This window comes from Heterocephalus glaber, unplaced genomic scaffold (genome assembly GCF_053883595.1).
Source record: "Heterocephalus glaber isolate CG9 unplaced genomic scaffold, H.glaber_assembly_v1.0 deba00001571, whole genome shotgun sequence".
Lineage (NCBI taxonomy): Eukaryota > Metazoa > Chordata > Mammalia > Rodentia > Bathyergidae > Heterocephalus > Heterocephalus glaber.
In genome coordinates this window covers 1,066,071-1,089,187 of record NW_028258356.1, presented here as the reverse complement: position 1 = coordinate 1,089,187, position 23,117 = coordinate 1,066,071, and the positions used below count along the sequence as shown (strand labels likewise).

The window sequence follows — 23,117 nt, the reverse complement described above, 5'->3', positions numbered from 1 at the left end:
CTCCCTACACTAGAATGTATGCTTCACGAAGTAAGAATTTTTTTTAGTCTGTTTTGTTGTTGTATCCTCCAAGCATCATAAGTGCTTAAAATATTTGCTGAGAAAATAAGTATAACAAGGCATAACATACAGAATAAACAAAGTACTACTACATGTCAAAGGAAACAAAGATAACTCATTGAAAAATTAGCCAGGGATATGAATTCACAAAAGCAATACATAATCAATTAACTCCGAGAAAAGGGATTTAGTTTCCATAGTGATGAGTGAATTGAACAAAATGAGATATCATTGCGTAACCATTGTGATATAGGGAGAATAGATGTAACTCCCAAACCTATTAGATGTCCGATGCCCCAAGTTCCTGTTCCCTAAAATTGAAGAATGAATTCTGAGGAAAAGGTTAAGAGTAGGAAATTTTATTGAGAGAGTAACAGCTCCTAAGAGAGACAGGAGGGGACCCAGAAAGTGAGGTTACCATGGACTTCACTTACAGGGGAGGTTTTATAGAGCAAAATCAAAGGGTGGGTACAAGGTGGAACAAAACTATGATCATCCAATAGGATTACAGGTATAATTGCTTAGGTAATTTTTTTTTGGTACCGGGGATCCAACTCGGGTCCTTCCGCTTGCACAGCAGGCGGCGAAACCACTGAGCTAAATCCCCGGCCCCTTGCTTAGGTAATTTTGATCCAATGGGGAAACAAGTCATGTAGCAAGCGTACATGGATGACATTGTTAACCTTGATAGATAATGCATACTTTTAGTCTTGTCTTCCTTTTAGTAGCCTTAGTCTTAGGCTTTTTTTTTTTTTAAGAAAAACTAGCAATCTTCACGCTATTTATTCTTTTTTAAGCACTTAAACGTCAATCAAATGAGAACTTATTTACATAAAATTCAGTTACCCATTTACATGTGTTAAGACTTTATATGAAATATTTTGGGTAGGTGTACGGTATAATATTTGAAATTCGGGGGAAGGAAAAATGTATGATCTGTAAAATGCGATGAGACTAGAGCATTTCTTTTTCAAACAACTTTTACAAACTAATTTTACTTCAGAGATTTCTGATGAGCAGTTAGGAGGCGGAGCTGAGACAGGTTTACAATTGGTTCGTGACCCCGACGACACACTTTACTCTTGCTTCACTATTGATGAGGGGCCCTATAAAAGAAGGCATCGGGTCCAGGGATTTAGCTCAGTGGTTCTGCTGCCTGCCTCAAAGGAGCAGGGTCCTGAGTTCGATCATAGTTGCCAAATTGGGCCAAATGGGAAAGTTGATCTTGTGGCACTGCAGCTCCAATATCTTCATTTCCCAGTGTTGTGTCCTGCTGTTCTTCCTTGTGTCTCAACCAGCTCATTTCCCCATACAGTGGTCTGGTGGTCTGGTGTCCTCTGTGTCTTTGTGGTGTGGAACCAGATGGCAGTGCACCCAAGAGGCCAGAGGAGGGGGGGTCCAGTGGATTGCTGCTGGGGCTGGATCAGCATGTAACGCTCGGCTGTGGTCCCTGCTATGGCTCTTAGTCTTAGTCTTAGTGGGTGGGAAAAAGATGGCCTGCCCTTAATGAGATAATGGTTTATTTATGGACCTCAAAAGGGTGGTATTCAAGCTTTTGTTTAACCCTCAGTGGTATATAGGCATTTCATCTTTATCTTGAGGCCTGACATTCAATGAATGTTCCTTCAGCCAGTTTTGATGTGTTCTCATTTTTTGCACTGACTCCCTTGAGGGCCTAGTTCTGTGTGACTGCCTACAATATTTCTACCTAACTTATTTGTCTATATCAATAGGATTGGGAAAAAGTTTAAAAATCTTAAGTACTGAGAAAGACGTAGAGGAGCCATAACTCCTATATGCTGTTGGCACAACTGTGGAGATTTGTGGATATTTAGTAAAAACTACAAATGCATGCACCCTTCAATCCAGCAATTCCAGTCCTAGATATACACTTAAGAATTGAGTATTAACATGTCTTTTTCATAAGACAGTCACAAGAATGTTCATGTCAACATTGTAAATAATAGCCACTAACTGGAAACTCAAATGTCCACTAACAGTAGAATAAATCCATAAATTAGGTACATGTATACAATGGGATATTTTACAGCAATGAAAATGAATAAACTACAGCCCAACCCAACAACATAGAAACTGTAAAAAAATAGGGGCTGGGGATTTAGTTCAGTGGTTCCACTGCCTGCCTCAAAACCACAAGGACCAGAGTTCGATCCATGGTACCAAAAAAAAAAAAAAAAAAGAAACTGTACAAAATTACCTGCAACCTACAGGGCAAAGGCACTGGAAGATATAAGTCCCTGGAGACACCCAGAGCAAGGCCAGGGTGAGAGACACTTCTGAGACCTAACATGGAAATAACAGGGACAGGGAGAAGCTTGGGTTAGAGAGCAGGTCTCCTTGCAGGCAAGGTAGTAGTAACCTTGGTGCAGCTGGTTGATTTCCAGACAGCTTAAAATGAGCACCATTTTAGGGGCCGGGGATTTAGCTCAGTGGTTCCAGCCCCTGCCTGGCAAGTGCAAGGTCCCAAGTTCGATCCCTGGTACCAAAAAAAGAAAAAGAAAGAAAAAATGAGCATCATTTTGGATTATCCCAGTTGTTACTGAACAATGTATTTTTCCTGTGCATCCTTTTCTCTTTTATCCACACACTTTATTGATCACTGCTTCATTGATCAGGTAAGGTGTTAGGTGCTATAGAGGAAAGGAAGTAATCTAGTTCCAAAGACAATGTTTATACATGATGAAGTGTTATATTCATTTGGTCATTAAAAACCAAAGTATCAGCTAGGCATGGTGGTGCCCAATGGAAGGCCCAGCTACTTTGGTGGCTAAGGCAGGAGGATAGCAGGTTTGAGGCCAGCATAGGCAACTTAGGGAGATCCTGTCTCAAAACAAAATTTTTAAATGGTGGGGACATAGCTTGGAGGCAGAGGGCTTGCAGAAGGTCTTGGATTCAATTGCCAGTGCCAAAAAATTTAAACAATACAGAAAAATAAACTGATAATAATAATGTAGATTAGTTGGGAAGGAGGTATCTAGAAGCATGTCTATTATTATAAAAAAGGATTATGTTAACTGCTTATATGCATCATTTAAATTCATCCTTACAATAACCCCATTAGATAGTCTTTAGTATTCTAATTTTTTAGGAGAGAGAACTGAAGTTCAGCAAGTGTTTATCATTTCATAAATTCACACAGCACAGAAATTCTAGAGCCAGCCTGCAAATTTGGATCTTTTTACACCAAGGACTATACTTTTTTTGTTGTTGTTGTTACCAGAGATCGAACTCAGGACCTTGTGCTTGTGAGGCAGGTGCAGCGCCACTGAGCTAAATCTCCAGCCCTCAGCATTGTTTTAATTTGCACCCCTCGAATGACCAGTGATGTTGAACATTTTTTCATATATTTATTTTTCTTTTTTCTTTTTGGTACTGGGGTTCGAACTTGGGTCCTCAGCTTGTGAGGCAGGTGCCGGAACCACTGAGCTAAATCCCCAGCCCTATATATTTATTTTTCAAAAGAAGTGATTTTAAACCGGAGAAAAGTATGGATGCATATGGACACGGTAGGCAGATTTCAAGATGGCCCCCAACAATTTTTGCTCCCTGGTACTCATATCCTTGAATAATCTCCCCATGAATGTGGACAGGACTTGGTGACTCATTTCTAGTAAACAGAGGACACCGAGAAGCCTACAGAAGGGTTCTGACTCCTGTCACAGAAGCCTAGATTTCTTAGATACACGGAGCAGTTAAAACCCATATCCCCTCACTGTTTGTGCACACTGTGGCAGATTACAAGGATTGCCTTAATCAGTGCCAATCCTAGCATCCTCCAGTGTGCCAAGCCTGAAAAGTTAGAACAAACCAACAAACGTGGTACATTTCTCAGACTCCATTGCATCTAGGATTCCAGATATAAATTAGGTTCCACAATTAAACACACTTGCATTAGTTTTGGATGGTAGAAGTTAGGTGCAGGTCATCTTTTGGTTCCTTGACTATTGCTTATGGTCAGCACTATTACAGAGATAGTGAGTTTTTCTGCTGCAATCCTAAATCCCTTAAGTGAGGCTACAGAGACACAGTGGAAGCATGGAAATGGTAGCTTTCTGAGCCTGGGGACACAGGTGTTGTGTGTGTAACATATGCTTCAAGTGTAGCATGTGTAGCATGTGTAGAAGGCCTAGCCTTCTTCTGAATCCTCTCCAATGCATTTGGAAGGTCCTAATTACTTGATTTAAATCTTTTTCTGCTAAAAATATCTGTAGCCAGGCATGGTGACATATGCCTGTAATCCTAGCCCTCTCAAAGGCTAAGGTGAGACGATTGCAAGGTCAAACCCAGTCTGGACAACTCACTAAGTTAACAAGACCTTGTCCGAAAATAAAAACTAAAAAAGGGCTTAGGGTCTGAGGATATGAGTCAATGTGAAAGCCCTGGGTTTAATCCCAAGTACCAGGAAAAAAAGTCTGAACTGGCCTCTGTTATTTAATGAACACAGAATGATACACCCATCCTTGCAGTAAACAAAGGATGTTTATTATCTGTTGAAGTTCAACCAGAAGAACTCTAGACCCTGAGACAGTGTGGGTTCAAAGCTACATATTAAACATTCCGTATCATTGACTTTAGACACTGGCTGGCAGGATACAGTGCCCCATTTTCAGAGGGGGTATTACAGTATTTGTCATGGCAGCTGCTGCCTTTCCAAGACAATGGTGCTTGACAAGAGAGGACAAGAGCCCTGTCCACTCATCCTTCTCATGCAGAGAGATGCCAAAGGACTTTTTATTGCCACTGACTGACTGCTTACAGTGCTGGGGCACAAACCCAGAGCCTCATGGATGAGGTAGGTGATCTACCACTGAATTGCCTCATTTTTAGTATCAACACACCACTAATGGGAAACATATGTTACAAGAAAGACTCTAATACAAAAATATTTAAAAGCCCGAGCTCCAAGCCTCTAAAAATGAATTACAATTGAAATTATACATGGAGCAAAAGAAAGTATAAAATTTATAATTACAATCATAATTAATGCTCTTAGATTGCATTTTTGAAAAACAATAAGATGCCATTAAAGGACTACATTCACTAGTGAAAGAAGTAAAAGAACTTTACATGGAAATCTATAGTACTCCGAAAAAGGAGATCAGAGAGGATATCAGAAAATGGAATGGTATTCCTTGTTCTTGGGTAAGAAGAACCAATATAGTGAAAACGGCCATACTTCCCAAATTGTTATACAGATTTAATGCTATCCTGATCAAAATTCCAATAGCATATCTCACAGAATTAGAGAAAACAATTCTAAAATTCTTTTGGAACCAGAAGAGACCTAGAATAGCAAAGGCAATTCTGGGCAACAAAGGCAAGGCATGGGGCATCACAATCCCTGACTTGAAATTATACTACAGAGCTACTGTGATAAAAACAGCACAGCACTGGTGAAAAAACAGAGCTGAGGATCAACAGAACAGATTAGAAGATGCAGAAACAACTCCAGACATACTCAGTCACTTTATCTTTGACAAAGGAGCTAAACACCTTCACTGGAAGAAAGATAGCCTCTTTCATAAATGGTCCTGGAAAAACTGGATTTCCATTTGCTGAAGATTAAAACTAGACCCACATCTTTCACTATGCACTAAACTAAACTAAAAATAGATCAGAGATCTAAGTATTAAAACAGAAACACTAAATCTGCTGGAAGATAGAATAGTTAGCACTCTTGAAGACATTGGTGTAGGCAAAGACTTAATGAACAAAGCCTCACAAAGCCTCAGTAACACAGGAACTATCACAAAGAATCAACAACTGGGATCTCATCTTTTTTTTTTTTTTTTTTTGGTACTGGGGATCGAACTTGGGTCCTTGCACTTGTGCAGCAGGCAGCGAAACCACTGAGCTAAGTCTCCGGCCTGAAGATTTTTTTTTTTGTTATCAGGGATCGAACTTGAGTCCTTGCGCTTGCAAGGCAGGCAGTGGAACCACTGAGCTAAATCCCCGGCCCTGGGATCTGATCTTATTAAAAAGCTTTTGAACACTAAGAGAAACCACCTACAGAGTGAAGAGACAGCCCACAGTGTTGGAAAAATTTTTGTTAGCTGTTCCTCAGACAAAGGACTATTATCTAGAATATATAAAGAACTCAAAAAAATCACACCCCTTATTTTATTTTATTTTATTTGTACCCAGAATCAAACTCAGGGCCTCACTCTTGATAGGGAGGTGCTGTACCGCTGAGCTACATCCCTGGCCACAAATTTAAAGACTCAATCCTAAAATTGGCATCCAAACTGAATAGACACTGCTCAGATGAATATATGAAAACATGTTCATCACTGGTCATTCTAGAGATGCAAATTAAAACAATGCTGATATTCCTTCTCACTCCAGAAAGAATGGCTGCTATCAAGAAATCAACCAATAACAAATGCTGGCAGGGCTGTGGGGAGAAAGAAACCCTTCTCCATTGTTGGTGGGAGTGCAGACTGGTGCAACCATTGTAGAAATCAGTGTGGAGATTCCTCAAAAAATCTAAAACTGGAGGTTCCATTTGACTCAGCCTTCTTTTTTTTTGGTACCAGGGATCGAACTCTGGACCTTGCGGTTGCAAGGCAGGCAGACTCAGCCTTCTTGACTATTCCCCTTCTTGTTATCTTCTCAAAAGAATCAAAACCATCATAACACCGTGATATATGCACACCTATGTTTATAGCAGCACAATTTGTAATAGCTAAATCTTGGAAACAGCCCAAATGCACATCAACCAATGAATGGATAAAGGAGATGTGGTTGTTTTTTTTTTAATACAATGGAGTGCTACTCTGCCATAAAGAAGGATAAGCTTGAGACATTTCTAGCTAAATGGATGCACTTTGAGACCATATTCTTAAGTGAGATAAATTTGACACACATGTTTAAATACTGCATTGTTTCTCTGGTGTGAGAAACCGAAAGTGGAAATAAGGATCAAAATGTATAAGAGACATTGGGAAGGCCCGGATATTTAGCTCAGTGGCACTGTGGCTGCCTTGCAAGTGCAAGGTCCTGAGTTCAATCCCCAGTACCAAAAAAATAAAAAACAAGACACTGGGAAATGGGACAAAAAATGTTCAAATGAAGGGGAGCAAGGGAGAGGGGAGGGGAAAATAAAGAAGGAACAAGGAAAAAAAGAGAATAGAAGGAAAAAATGGAAACAAAGCTTTTGTCTATAAGGAGGGTAAGAGGGGTCAAAGGGAGGGGGGATGGGAAAAAATAAAATTTCCTGTAATGAATCTTACCATTATGTATATCTAAAATCTACCAAAGGCCAGGGATGTATCTCAGTGGTGTTGTGCCTTCCTGGCAGGTGCAAGGTCCTGAGTTTCATCCCTGGTACCAAAAAAAAAAAAAAAAAAAAATCTACCAATATATGTTTTGCTTAAAAAAAGAAATGAATGGGCTGGGGATTTAGCTCAGTGGTCCCACCGCCTGCCTCACAAGCACAAGGTCCCAAGTTCAATTCCCGGTACCAAAAAAAAGAAAAAGAAATAAAAGAAAAGAAAAAGATGAAAAAAAAAAGAAGTTAAGAGTTACTGAAAGAGTGGAGGAGACAGGTCTATAAGCAACTACTGGTCTGCAAGGTGATAGGTGCTATAATAGAGGTATAAAAGATACAAGTTTTGGAAGCCTGGCAGGAACCATGGTTAGTTTTTTTCAAAAGCTCAAGTGTCAGAGAAAAATCCACAGAGTAGGTGAGGTGTGAGGAAGGCCTTCAGGGGAGTAGACATTTTGTTTTGTTTCTTGAGACAGAGTTTCACTATGCAGTTCAAGTTGTTCTTGAACTCACTATGTAGCCCAGGCTGGCCCCAAACTCAAGCAATCCTTCTGCCTCAGCCTCCTAAGTGCTGGGATTACAAGCACGTGTCACCTTCTTTGCATCTAAAGTAGACATTGAAGGTGAATCTAGGAATTTTAGGCACATCAATATGTAAATAAATACCCAGACATCTTCCCTATACCACTAACTGATGCTCACACAGCAGCAACCTACTTTGTGTTTGGTTTCCTTGGTGGGAAAAGAACTCACACACAGGTTAATATAAATTGCCATCCCACTGTCTGCTACCTTTCATCATTGCAAATGATGACACTGGTTTCTGGTTACTTATATGGCTTGGGATTCATGAGCTAGTTTTTCTCAGGGCTTGATCAGCCCAGAGGTTACAGGGGTACAGAGGCAGAAAACCCACAAACTCTAGACCACCAGCCTACCCCTCATCTGTGTATGGTGAAACAATAAGCCCACAGAGAACTTGGTTTATAATAAAGGTGTTCACTGAAAGGAACAAAAGGCAAATACATACTCTTCAATTTAGTTGTGTGTGTTGCAGGATATGAATCTTGAAAGAGAGATGGAAGAGACTTAATGAACACATTTGAATAGGTATTAAGGTTTGGGTACTTTGACCATTTGTATGCACTGCATTAATAATGAGCCTTTGGCACCATGTTTTTATGCTTTCAACCACAAAAATTACCAGTAAAGAGAAGAGAACTGGGTGCCCTGTTCTTGGAGCCTCTTTGAACCAACACATAAGGTCAGTTTGACATCACACACTAATGTTCTGCTTGATCAAGTCTGACCACTTTTTCTCACAGTTAATAGGGTTGCTCTTTTCCTGCTCTGTGACTTCTTGCTGGCCTTGAACTGCTATGGCAGCAGTAACCGGTGGAAACACGGGCCAAGTGTGTGGCTGAGCATATACAAGTCAAGCCACAGTTGGCTGTCAGGCCCTACCTGTGTTCTGACTTGAATTGACCTATACACTGACATCCCAACATAAAACTGTCTCCATGTCCTTAGCCCACCCCGCTGTACTGAGATTTTATGGTTTTAAATTCATGTCCAGTTTTCTCTTCTTTGTGTAAAATCCTTTGTAAGTGTCCCCAGAAGACCCAAAGGCATATATTGTCCTCATTTAAGTTCTTATGTCACATTTAAATAAAAGATCCTATTTACATGTGGTATCAAATACTTTGCCACTTTTTAATATTGCTTTCATTGCTGTGTATATGTACATTTTTATACAATTGAAATCAAGTTGTTCATTAGCCTGTTTATTATATTTATTCCATGTCGGACACGTACATTTAGGCACACACTCATGCCAATGCCTAGACTAGATTCTTATCATTAAAAGTAGGTACAGAATATTCTGGTGTATTGATAGAGCAAGGTTGGCTTAGTGCTGCCTTGTATTGTTAGGATGTGGTTTGCTTCTAAATTTTTATATTATGAATAAAGATGCTGTGTACATGCTTATACAAACTGCCTCTTTTGCTTTTAGGTTATGAATTTGAAACATATTTCCTAAGAAAGGATTAATAAGCCAACGGATGGACAGTGGGGAATCATCAAGGTTTATTAGCAGGGAAAAGGGACGATCATATCTTCGTCTTTAAAATATCTGTCCAGGGCCAGGGATTTAGCTCAGTGGTTCTGTCGCCTGCCTCACAAGCACAAGGTCCTGAGTTTGATCCCTGGTACCAAAAAAAAATATCTGCCCAGTGAGGGCAATACCTGTTACAGGGTTATTGCGAATACTAAATGGGGTCAAGAAGCTGATAGCACAATAAAGAAATATGCAGATATGAATTATTATACTCATAGTATTGTCATAAACTATAACAGCAAAAGAGTCATAGTTAATTGAAGATCATCAATTAACTTAATCACACATGCAAACTGTTTCTTTGGGGGCTCTTATTTTATCTCAGAGTTCTAAGGCTAGGGCAATGCCATGAGAAAAACTGAGCCTCAACAAATAACCACCCAAAGATGACCTATTCTTTGTCCCGTGAGGAAATACCTGCTTCGGGAACGTGGGCTTGCCTCAGAAGTATCGAAGTAGCTTACTCTTGAAGCACAACAATGCCTGTGACCTGATAGGGAAAAAGGAGACATTATCTAGTCTAGACAAGGGCTTAACGGACAGCATCTCATATTTCTCTTCGCTCTTTTCATTTGATCCATTGTAATCCTCTCATTATATTTAAGTCCTGGTTTTTGCCTTTCTGCTCTTAAGTACTCAAAATGTCCTAGCTTTACTATTTCTGAACTCTATTTTGTCCAGAAAATGAGGAGGTGCTCTTGACAGTCACTAGGGGCCCTTGAAGTTCTGACCTCATGGGCTCTATTTTGTCTTCTCGCTCTCTCTTTTTTATTCCCCAGTATCAGGGATCAAACTCAGGACCTAGTGCTTGAGAGATAGGCCCAGCGCCACTGAGCTAAATTCCTGGCTCAGTCTACTCTCTCTTGATGGCAAGGCCCAATCTTGATCCAATCCAGTGCCCTGTTGTTTCAATTTTCCTACACCATGAATCATTCATTCCTTACAGAAATCTTTGTCAAAGCGTGACATCCAAATCACCTGAAAGCATGCAAATTACAGATTCCTGGGCTCTAAGCTTACAGAATCTGAACCTTGGGAAAGTTATGTTTGTTCTATAAAAGATAAATATGTATTTGATACTTGTGACCCTGGGCCAAACTGCTAAAAGACTGCCTTAGAGAAACACTGCACCCTGAAAATCCCTTTAGTCTTTACCTTTCCAGTCTTTTTTTTTTTGGTACTGTTGATCAAACTCAGGACCTTGCACTTGCAAGGAAGGCGCCAGAACCACTGAGCTAAATCCCGGCCCTACCTTTCCTGTCTTACCACCTACTCCTACTAAGTCCAAAGAGTGACATCAAACACAACAGATTCAAATGAGAGGACATCAGGCGTTGGAAAAGGAAGATCCCCTCAATCCTGTTGACCCCCAAACCCTGCCTCATCTGTAATTGCTCAATCTATTACCAGCAAGGCTGACAGTAATTGTTGCATTAGGAGATGATTACAGGTTGAACTTTGTCCCCTCCAAAATTGACATGTCGAGGGCCAGGGATTTAGCTCAGTGGTTCTGCCATCTGCCTCGCAAGCACAAGGTCCTGAGTTTGATCCCCGGTACCAAAAAAAAAAAAAAAAAACCACACAAAATTCACATGTTGAAACCCTAATCCCCAGTGCTTTACAATGTGACCCAATTTGGAAATAGGTTTGTTGTTGATATGATTAGTTCAGAGGAGGTCATACTGTTGTAGGGTACCCGTAATTCCATATAACTAATGTCTTTATAGAAAGGAGAAATTTGGATACAAATGGAGAAAGGCATGTGAACATGAAGGCAGAAATTAGGGTGCTGTGTTCTCAAGGAACACCAAAGATTGCCAGCAAATCACCAGATACAAGGAGAGAGGCATACATGATTCTCACAACTCTCAAAAGGAACTACTCCACTAACACCTTGCTCTCAGGTCTTTAGATCCTAGAATGGTTAAGACAATAAATTTCTGTTATTTGCTTATTTATTATTTTTATTTGTTGCAGTACTGGGAATTGAACCCAGAACTTTCACATTGAGCTACATCCCCAGCCTCTTTTTATTCTTTATTTTGAGACAGAGTTTGCTATGTTCCTAAATTATCTAGGTTGGGCTTGAATTTGTGATCCTGCTGCCTCACCTTCCCAGAGTTCTGGGATTACAGGTCTGCACCGCCACGCTGGTTTAAATTTCTGTTATTTAAGCCACTTGATTTATCAGTCACAGCTGATGAATACAGAGATTTTGGTTACAGTCCTTCCATGGTCACAAGGACTATGGGCTATCACTTTAGGGACTGTGAGCTGCTGTGTGCCATCTTATTGAAAGGACAGAATATATTGTGCATTCATTAGAAGATGAATATTGAATATTGCATGACATCTCTGCAAACATTTCTTTTTCTTTCTTTCTTTCTTTTTTTGGTACTGGGGATAGAACTTGGGACCTTGCACTTTCCAGGCAGTCAGTGGAACTACTGAGCTAAATCCCCGGCCCTTCTGCAAACATTTCTAATGAGATCAGGCAATCAGGGAACTGCTTTAGGAAGATTATCAAGGAATTTCTTGGTAATCGAGAATTATTCTTTTCTATGTATAGGAGGCCCCAGGCTTCAGTTACCTAAAATGTGCTGATATAGACGAATTCCCTGTGCTCCTGTCTGAAGCCAATCTCTCTCCCTGAGCACCAGAACACATGCCCTCTACCTTAGCCAAGGACATCACTCCAGCAGTCTTTTTCTCTTTCTCTCCTAAATCTTTTATTTTCTCTTTTCATCAGCATACAAACATCCTATTTATTTTGGCAGTTTATAAAAACCCTTATTGAGCTGGGTGTGGTGGTCCACTGCTGTGATCTGAGCACCTGGGAGGCTGAGGCAGGAGGATGAGCGTGGGTTCAAGGGCAGCCTGAACTACAGAGTGGAATTTTGTCTCAAAACACATACACACAAAAACAAAAAATGAAAAAATCCATCTTTAAAATTAGTTTCTCTGCATTACCCATTTTTTCCTACCCTCTGCAGCAAGACTTCATTGAACTCTTCTATAAATGCTTGTCTCTAGTTTCTCTTTTATCATTTTTAATTTTTAATAAATATTTAGACATTTAGAAATGTACACAAAATTCTAAGTGCTCAGCTAATTTTCACAAAATGAAAACTCCTGCTAACCAGCACCTGGATCAAGAAACCCTGTCTTATCAGTATCCCAGAAGCTTCTCTGACCTCACTCATCATTAACCCCGAAGGAAACACTCTTGTAATTTAAAGCACCATAAACTCCTCTTTTTTTTGTACCGGGGATTGAACTCGGGTCGTTGAGCTTGGGCAGCAGGCAGCAAAACCACTGAGCTAAAACCCTGGCCCTCGTTTTTGTTTTTGAACTTTAAACAAGTGGACATGTACAGTGTGAACTCTTTTGCACCTAGCTTCATTCTCTCAACATCAGATTTAGGAAATTTATCTGTTTCGTTGTAAATAGCAACTCATTCCCAATGCTCTTGTCCAAGGATTAGCAAATTTTGTACAGATTGGATAGTAAATACTTTAGCCTTTGTGGGCCATCAAGTCTGTCACAACCACTCAACTCTGCTGCTATAGTTCACAAAAACACTCATAGCTAATAATTAAGCAAATGACCAAGGCTGTGTCCCAATAAAACTTTATTTAAACAGGCTCTGTGACCAATTTGACCCTCAGATTGTAGTTTACCAACATCTGCTTAGTTTCCAGAATTCTATCAAATGAATATGCTATAATTTCTTTTATCCATTCTAACATTGATGGATAACATTTGTTTCATTTCCAGGTTTGGTTATCTTATTTCAGAGCTCCCTTCCCACTTTTGGGCTTTTTTGGGGGGTGCTTTTTGAGACAAGTTCTTGTTATGTGGTTCAGGCTGGCCTTAAACTCACTATGTAGGCCAGGCTGGCCTTGAAAGTTGCATGGATCCTTCCCTGAGCACTGGGATTACAGGCCTGGGTTCCACCTTTGGGCTTTTAAATTAACCTTGTGGAGTATAATTCACATGTAATAATTGGACCCAGGCTTTTATAAATCTGTTATAATCTGGATTTTTCTCCATCACTCCCACAACATTTTTATTAGCAAAATCAGTGATGATCTCCATGTTGCTAAAGCCCATTGTCAATTCTCAATCTTCAACTTATTTGACTTCTCAATGACATTTGACACAGTTGACATTTATCTTCTCTTTGATGCACTTTTTCACTTGGTTTCCAGAATTTAACATTTAGGTTTTCCTCCTACTGCACTGATCGCCGAACCTCGGTCTGCTTTGCAGTTTCCTGCTCTTTCCTAACCCTGTGCTGTTGGAATGCACAAGGGCACAGGCCTTGGTCCTCTTCTCTATTTACACCCACTCCCTTGGTGATGTTGTCCAGCATTCGGTGGCCAATAGCTCCCATGTGTATATTTTCAATCTAGACTTTTCCCTTGGCCTCCAGACTTACGTACCCAGCAACTCACCCCACTTGGAGAAATTATACACCTGGTTTTCCTATTTCCATATTTGCTCCCATAAAGTCAACTCACTCCTCTGTTCAAAATTCTAATAGTAAGCCAGGTGTGGTGGTATATTCCTATATCCCAGCACTCTGGGAGGCTGAGCCAGGAGGATCCTATGCTGAAGCCCAGCTTGGGCAATTTAGAGACTCGGACCTTGTCACAAAACAAAGCGAAACAAACTTTCTTTTTTTTTTGGTACCAGGGATCAAACTCAGGACCGTGCACTTGTGAGGTACTTGTGAATTTAGCTCAGAGGTATGGTGCCACTGAGCTAAATTCCTGGCCCAACAAACTTTTAATAGTATCCCACCTCATTCAGAGTAAATGTCTTACACTGTACAAATCCCTCTCTTGGCCTAAAAGCCCACATGATTGGGTCCTTCTTAACCCTGCCTATCTCTGTCCAAGTCCCCTTCTTCAAACATACCAGGCATACCCCTGCCTAGCTGTTTCCTTTGTCTGGTATACCTTTCCCCAGATGTTCACCTGTCCAATGCTCTCAACTTCTTTAAGTCTTGCTCAAATATCATCTTAGTAAATCCTATATTGACAAATCTCTGTAAAATTGTAGCTAGCCTTCTCCGAATCCTCTTTATTGTGCTTTTTTTCCCCCTGTAACACTTATCATCTTGTAGCATGCATTACATTATTTTTTTTCTATCATCTATCTTCTCTATACTTGAGTAGAATGCTCATGAGGGCATGAATCTTTGTTTTGCTCAATGATACCACTAGGAATAGTGCCTTCACATAATAGGCACTCAATAAATATTTGTTAAATTCATGAAAGGTTGTATCTCTCTTTAAAAAGCATTAGTCTCTTTTTTGGTATACATTCTCACCCTGGATTGAAAGCTAAAGGACTCATCTGTCAAGTTCCCAGCGAATGGTTTGGCAATTATATCAACTATGAGAAGGTCCTCTTAGGTCGATGGACACCTGAGGGTATTTATTTTATTGGCGAAAGCTTGGAGTGAGAGCTTTTTGTTCCAGTTCACGAAAACAGCAGTGTTCTAACCAGCAGCTCCAATAAATCTTACACATTCTTGAGCCCATAGGCCCTGGCCTTTTGCCTTTCTACACATCTATTCATCTGAATAAGAACCTCTTGTTGGAGCACACAGGGGCACTTGATCAGTTAGGGCGATGGAAGGAGGGCTGTCTTCTTCCCTTTCTGCCCTGGGGACAAAACTTTAGGGTGACTAGATCTTTGCTCAGGACAGGTAGAATACGGCAGACAAGAAAGACCATACTTCTCTTTCCATGAATTCCAAATAGCCTGCCCCACTGTCCAGAGGCAGATAAAGTTAACACGTAGTGCCATGCATGGGCATAGGCTTAATCCAGGGTGAGTCATATTTCCTCCTGGGACTGTCAGTTGCTATGTGGCCACCAGAGTCTGTAGAAACTAAAAGGTTAAGAGATGGTGCATCCAAAGGAATACATTTCCTATAATAACTTTCAATTTCCATAACTCTTTACACATACTCTTTATCATAGTACTTTTCACATTTTGCACAGTAGCTAGTTGTTTACATTATTATTATTATTATTATTATTTTTTTTTTTTTTGAGACAGGGTCTTACTATTAGTTCAGGCTGGCCTTGAACTCACTATGTAGCCCAGGCTAGCATAAAATCCATAGATTCTCCTGTCTCAGCCTCCATGTGCTGGGATTATAAGTACATGCCACCACACCTGGCTTGCTGACATTTTGTAGTTGTTTGTTACATTCCTTGCCCATCTCCTGCACCAACTATTATACTAGCAGTTCTCATAGCTGCTGCTATGGCTTATTAACTTGACAGCCAAGTGTGCTAGTTAAGGGCATGGACTTTGAAGCCATGCTATGTGAGGCAAGTCCCAAAATTAGCACTTATTAGCTGGATAATTTGGGCAAGTTACTTAAACCTCTATTTACCTCAATTTTCTGCCCTGTTAAATGAAGATTTAGCAACTTGCCTCCTGAGGTTATTGTGAGGGTGAAGGGAAATAATATATTAAAAATCTCTTAGCACAGCACCCGGTATATGGGCAATATGAATGGGACTTTTTTGGGGGGTGGGGTGAGACAGGGTCTTGCTATGTAGTTCAGGTTGGCCTTGAACTCACTATGTAGCCCAGGCTGGCCTTGAACTCACAGCAATCCTCCTGCCTCATCTTCCCAAGTACTGGGATTACAAGCATGGGCCACCACACCTGGCTCAGGCAGTATGAACAGATACATCCTTGTTTATGTAACTGGAAGCACTTGAGTCTTTGTGAGGTGATAGAAATTCTCTGAGATTATCTTTCAGTATGACCCTTGCATTATGAATGAGCTGGCTATTTGGCAAGAAGATTCTAACAAGATGTTAAGGGGAGAAAATAAAATTGACCCTGTGCGCACACTGCAGATGTATTTTGTCTTTTAGCAGAGCTGGGCTAATCCCATATGCTAAACTCCCCAGCAGAAGTTTTGGAAAAGAGATGTCACAGGACTGGGGTTTCATAGGACACCACCTGGGTGCAGAGAGGGGGAACTGGTGGCAAAATTTAAGGTAGATTTTATTTGCTTCATTCTTATCCTTCAAAATATATTCTAAATTTCTGTGGTTGTTCTATACATATGTGAATGAGTACCTTCCACCTAGCCTATGTTTGTTAGATTCTTTAAGTGCTTATTGTTGTTATTTTGTCATACCAACCCAGGACCTCATGCATTCTAAGAAAGTGCTCCATAACTAAGCTACAGCCCAAGCCCTTTTATTTTATTTTATTTTATTTTTTTATTTTTTGGTACCGGGGATCGAACTCGGGTCCTCGCACTTGTGGTGAAACCACTGAGCTAAATCCTCGGCCCTATGCCCTTTTATTTTGAGATAGTTACCCAGGTTGGCCTCGAATTTGTGATCCTCTTGCCTCAGCCTCCCGAGTAGCTCTATTATAGGCATGTGCCAACATGCCCAGCTTCCTTTACAGCTTGCTATGGACTGAATTGTGTCCTCATTAACCCCTCCAAACATATTCATACGTTAAAGCTCTAGCCCCAGTATGGTATTTGGAGATAGGGCATTTAGAAGGGAATGAAGATTAAATCGTAAGGGTGGGATCCTAATCCAGTAGGATTAATGACCTTCTAAAAAGAGAGAGAGCAATCTCTCCCTTCCCGCTACCTCACGCCAAGAAAAGGCTATGTGGAGACAAAAAAGATGGACACCTGCAAGCCAAAAAGAGCCCTCAGTAGAAATCACCTGGATCTTGATCTTGGACTTTCCAGGCTCCAGAACTGTGAGAAACAGATTTCTGTTGTTCAAGCCACCCAGCCCATGGAATTTTGCTATGGTAGCCCCAGTTGACTAAGGCAGGCTGAAACAGGAAGCATGCTAGATAATCCCTGACAGTGGGGATTCATTACCAGGATTCACGGAGCTACATGGCTGTCTTCATTTCCTTAGCTGGGAATCTGTTCATGGTGTCAGAGGTTCCCAGATGAGGATGTCTATGGAGAAATGAAATAAAGACAGCATGGATTAGGATACTGTTTATCCTTTGTCATTTGGTATTTATATCTCCTGGTTGAGTTGATTTGCTACTGTCCAACATAGTGTTCCTATTAGGCAGACTGACACCAATCTCTTTTTGGTGTCCTTCTACTGCCTCATTCCTGGGGGATCTTGGCTCTAACCAAATGTTGCTAGAGTAGGAAGATATATTCCACATGGCAAAAAAATATGACAACAGAACAAATCACCAGGAGCCTATTTCTCAGAAGAGAACTCAAGAGCTTCTAGAATTTCCCCTCAGTATAGAGCCTACACTGAGTTCTTCCAATGAGAATAAAACTTGAAAAGAGTAATTCTAAGGTAAACTCGTCTATTTTAATGCTTCTATTAGTTTCCTAGGTTTACTGTAACAATATGTCACAAACTGGGTGGCTTAAGACAACACTAATTTATTCTCTCACAGTTCCAGGCTAGAAGTCTGAAATCAAGAAGTCAGCGTCTTGATTTCCTCCCCTGTTCCATAGCCAGGCATTTATCCAGGCAGAAAGCCTGAGTGGTCTTAGGGTCACCTTCTGCTTTGTTTTTTTTTTTTTTGAGATAAGGTCTCACTACATAGTTCAGGCTGGCCTTGAACTCACTATGTAGCCCAGGCTGTCCTCGAACTCACAGTGATCCTCCTGATTCAGCCCCCCAAGTGCTGGGACTACAGGCATGTGCCACCATACCTGGCAGGGTCATCTTCTTTCAAGAATCACAGTACCTCGCTGCATGTTGTCCAGAATCTGATAAGAATTATATCATATTTCGTCCATTTTTGTAGCTTTTCAAAGTTAATTACAAGCCCTTTCATTCCATTATGGCCAGAATCTAGTTATAATGGAATAGGAACCTGCTCTTTTGAAGAACATTTGCTGGGCTTGGTGGTTCATGCCTAGAGTGCCAGCACTTGGGAAGCTGAGGCAGGAGGATCATGGTGAGTTCAAGGCCAGCCTGAGCTACACAGTGAGACCCTGGCTTAAAATAAATAAATAAATAGATAGATAGATAAATACACACACGCAAATAAATCAGTAACTCTCTTTAGGTAAATCCAAGCATTTTCCCCTACTTTCTTGTTCTTAAGATAACATTTGGTCATTGGCCACAGCCTCCTTAAAATTCTCCCTTGTACCATCCTACAATGCCCCCAACTAGTCTCTCCTACTTGTCATTATCTTTTCTTCTCCAGAGGATCTGGTAAGAGGGTAAGCTCATTAGAATGCAGCTCATAGTTGAAGCAGGCAATTTCCAGTTTGATCAGGAGCATAGTAGCAGAAACCTAGACAATGGTCTTTAGGCAACAGTCTTCTTTTCAATCCCCACAATTAGCATTTAACAGATCTTTGCTGCCTGACTCTGGGCCCACTGTACTCTCATCATTAGTGAGATGGCTGACAGGTGACTGCGTTTAATGTGTACATATTTCAGCACATGTGCTCTCATTCCCAGGCTCAGTTAGGGGAGTTCTACTCAGTTGAAGGTTTTTCGTCCCTCAAGAAAGTATAGTTGAGTAATTTAAAACTGAAATGATTATCCTTGCCATATTGATTGTACCTCATTTTTTTTTTTTTTTTTTGCTTATTGGGTCCCATTCAAAGTGTACAATTTTATTGCTTTTTCCCAGAATAAACTCAATATTCATTATTTTCTTTTTCACTTTGTTTATATATTTCTGTTCTGGGTGATTTCATAGTATGCTAAAAATTTTAGGCTTTGTTTCTTGTGTCAGATGAGATTGTGCATGTTAATATCTTTATTATAAATTATGTTTTTCATTTATTTTGGCTAATGATTCCAGACCCCTACAGGCAGAGGTATCCATAAGACGATTATGTTGCCACTGAGATTCCAGGATCATTTCCCCCACTTTGAGGATTTTTCTATTACATATATATATATATATATATATATATATATATATATAACTCCTACATGTATTCAATATAAAACAAAAATGACTGCGTGAAGATGTCTGTGAAAAATAGAATAATGCTTAAAAGTAATACAGTATTCAACTTCTGTGAAAAGAAAATAACTCCGACACTCATTATTTGCTGCAACTTTTATTGATATTAGATAGCATTGCGATAACCAAACATCAAGCAAAGGATAATTACGTCTTTAAATTATTCTTTCAACTCTTTCAGGAAACTTGTCAACACAGGCTTGATGGATTGGGAAATACTACCACTTTAAATCATTATCAAGCTCAAACTGACAACTCAGTGTTTAAAATCAAAGACAAATCTTTGCTTATCCTAAGAATGAGTTGGCAACCCTTAAGACTTCATTTTCTTTAAGAATGTTTTTTTAAAAGGACAGACTGATTTCTTTCTTTCTTTTTTGAGATGGGGGGGTCTCATTATATTACCTAGGCTAGTCTCAGACTCCTAGGCTCAAAGATCCTCCTACCTCAACCTCTTGGGTAGCTGGGGACTACAGGTGCACACCACCACACCTGGCTCAGACTGATTATTAAGAAATTCTCCTTGTAGATAATGGTCTATTTAAAAAATAAAATTTTAAAAATTGTTTGCTATTTTGGCATTCCTGGATGCCTTTGTTTGAAAGAGAATTTGAACTGAAATAGCATCACAAATACACAATAAAAAACCAAAACACCACAAACTGATTCTGAATAATAGTTGCATCACTTTCTCCTAGCCTCAAAAACAAAGGTTGAAGCAAGATATGCTAATGTTTTATTGGAAGGGGGATTACAATTCCAGGGCAGTGAGGGTGAGTTAAAAGGAACTCAATTAGGAATGGAGACAAATCTAAAACCAGGTGATGTACACATATTAGGCAGTTGACTCAGCCTTACAAGAACACACAGTGGGCCCCTTGGTCCAACTGCGTGGAGTCATGGTGGACATAGTAGTCCATGAAGGAGGAAGAGGGACGAGTTAAAGTGCTGGCTCCTGTACTTTCTATCTCTCTGGTCAAAGTAGACCCCACAGGGTGATAATTCCTTCACACTTTCAGGCTGCTGCCCAATCCCAAGCCCTTGGAGGCAGCCACTGGCGAAGTCACAGCCTGAGGCATAGTGCTAGAGCCTGGGAGGTGAAAGGGCCTATGATTAGGTCAGGTTGAGCTGGCTTGAGAACTGGTTCTGCTGTAGCTCTTTCTGTGTGGGTGTGAAGAGCTGGTCCTTACACCGGGGGCCACAGCACCAAGCTCTCTTTTTTATTTTATATTTTATTTTTTATTTTTGGTACCAGGGCTCAAACTCGGAACCTTGTGCTTTCGATGCAGGTGGTGGAACCATTGAGCTAAATTCCTGGACCCTGAGCTCTTCTTTTAGCAAGCAACTTAGGATCCAGTAAGGTAAATCTGAGGAAGCACGTTAAAAACTCCAATGTTTGGGCAGAATGGATTGCTTATCTAGCTTTTGTGAGGTTCCAGGTTTGATAGCCACCACTGGGGAGGCTGGGAACCCAATGTTCTCTTTATTCCGGCCCCCATCTCAAAATTCCATTTAAAACACTCTTTTCAAGAACCTGTTATTTGGCTGCCTTTCTGCCCTGGGCACTAAGATAAAGACAACAAGGCTCTGTCCTTATAATTAACTATAATTTAATATAATAATACCCAGAGGTTGTGACTTAGAAAAGTGAGGGAGAAGAGAACATGGATGAATAAAGCAACTTTGTCTAATTCAGGCAGGACACATGAAAATAAAAGATAAGACAGTGAGACATGCAGAATATGTAACGAGAGTCCTATTTTTTTGAGCACAGAAATAAGATTGCACATGACTGACTTCTGCCAGCAGGTTATCTTTTTTTCCCTTGGTTTTGTTTTGTTGTTTGAGAAAGGGTCTTGCTATGTAGTTCAGGGTGGCCCTGAATACACTATGTAGCCCAGGCTAGCTTTGAACTCGAGGCGATCCTCCTGCCTCAGTCTCCCTAGTGCTGGGATTACAGGCGTGTGCCACCATGTCCGGCTCTGCCAGCAGGTTAGGATCTTTCCTTTCCTAAGCTTTCTACTGTGATGGCCACAGATAAGGAAATATGCCAATTAAGAAAAAACCCAGCTAAGCATGATCTATAAAAGCATTCACTATTGAGCTGGTAAGTTCAAGACAAGCCAACCTAAGAGATTTTAGGGTTAGGGTTAGGTTTAGTCAAATTTTGCCTTCATATTTTTTGATAACCTTTTCATATGCTGATTATTAATATCTTCTTTTGTTCAAGAATGTTTATTGTATCATTATTCATGACATGTCTTAGTTATTTTTCTTGTTGCTGAGCCACAATACCTGACATCCACAGCTGTAAGGAGGAAAGGTTTATTTTGGCTCACAGTTTGCAAAGATTTCAGTCCATAGTCAGCTGTGAGGGAAGCATGGCAGAGGAGAAAGAGCTCATGTCATGGTGGCAGGGAGAAGAGACCAAGGGAGGAAGAAGGCAGATGTGCCCTTCCAGGCCACACCCCCAGTAACCCACCTCCTCCAAAGCCCCACCTATGAGTGCATGAGAGTTGGGGAGGGGTGACATCTAGATATAATCCATAACAATATCAAAAGGTAGAAAAAACATCCAAGTGTTTATGATCTGACAATTGAATAAATAAAAGGTGGCCTATCCATAGAACAAAATGTTATTTGTCAATTAAAATACAAATGATGTATTAAAAAACAATGTATTGAAACATGCTACAACATGGAAAAATTCTGTAAACACTATGTCATGTGAAAGATGCAAAGGACTCCAAATCACCTCACAAATCCATCCATGCAAAGCATCCAGAATAGGCAAAGTCACAGAGACAGAAGGTAGACTGGAGACCACTTTGGGTGGGGGTGGGAAGTGAGGGTTAGGGGAAGGGGAGTGAATGTTAGCTAAAGGGCCTCTTCAACCGCTCGTCAGTTTAAGAAAATGTATTATGTTAAAATTCACATAGCATAAAACTTACTATCGTGACATTTCCCCCCCTTGTGCTGGAGTTTGAATCTAGGGCCTTGAGAGTGCTAGGTGTACATTCTATCACTGAGCTACATCCACAACCCCTATCCTGATCATTTGTAAGTGAATAGTTCAGTATTATCCTAATGCTAGTTTTGCTAGTTGTTTTCCTCCTTACTCATTTCCCCTAAAGACTTGGTCAAAAATTTTGACTTAAAATTTTCTATGTAGGATCCCTGACCTGCATGGACTGAGCAGAGCCACATGGCTTTTGCCATGCATCCCTTTATGTGAAGAGTTGCCAAATTTCTCTCTGTCCCTCAAGTCTCTATCTCGTGTACTTTTCACACATCTGAAATGATCTGGTAGAAAGATCCTTCAAGATGTGTTTCAAGAACCTCAGTTTTAATAGATCTGAAACAACTCATCCTCTTGCCTCTTGCCATCTAACCATGACAAAATCAGGTTTCAATCAACTAGACAACTGGTTTTGGAGTTCTCACACTGATCCAGGCTGCAAATCACTTTGCTTACCCCTTTCCTGTGAACTGCACAGCATTTCTTCAGGTTATCATAACTCCGGGTCTCCCAATTTGTCTCCAACCCTCTTGCCCTGCATCTAAATCTCATTCCTTGCACCGTGGTGATCTCAGTTACTCAGGAGGTTGAAGCAGGAGGGTCATGAATTTTAGGCCAGCCTGGGCAACATAGTGAGACCCCTG

At 40.5% G+C, this 23,117-nt stretch overlaps 1 long non-coding RNA gene across 1 annotated transcript in view; it reads right to left on the bottom strand.

Annotated features, from left to right (window-relative positions):
* LOC147823648 (uncharacterized) overlaps positions 1-19,362 on the bottom strand; it is a 39,873-nt gene extending 20,511 nt beyond the window's left edge. Inside the window, exon 1 of the long non-coding RNA XR_015443481.1 lies at positions 17,362-19,362. This is a non-coding gene — a long non-coding RNA (uncharacterized LOC147823648). The remainder of the gene's footprint in view (positions 1-17,361) is intronic.
* Between the last annotated feature and the right edge of the window lie 3,755 nt (positions 19,363-23,117).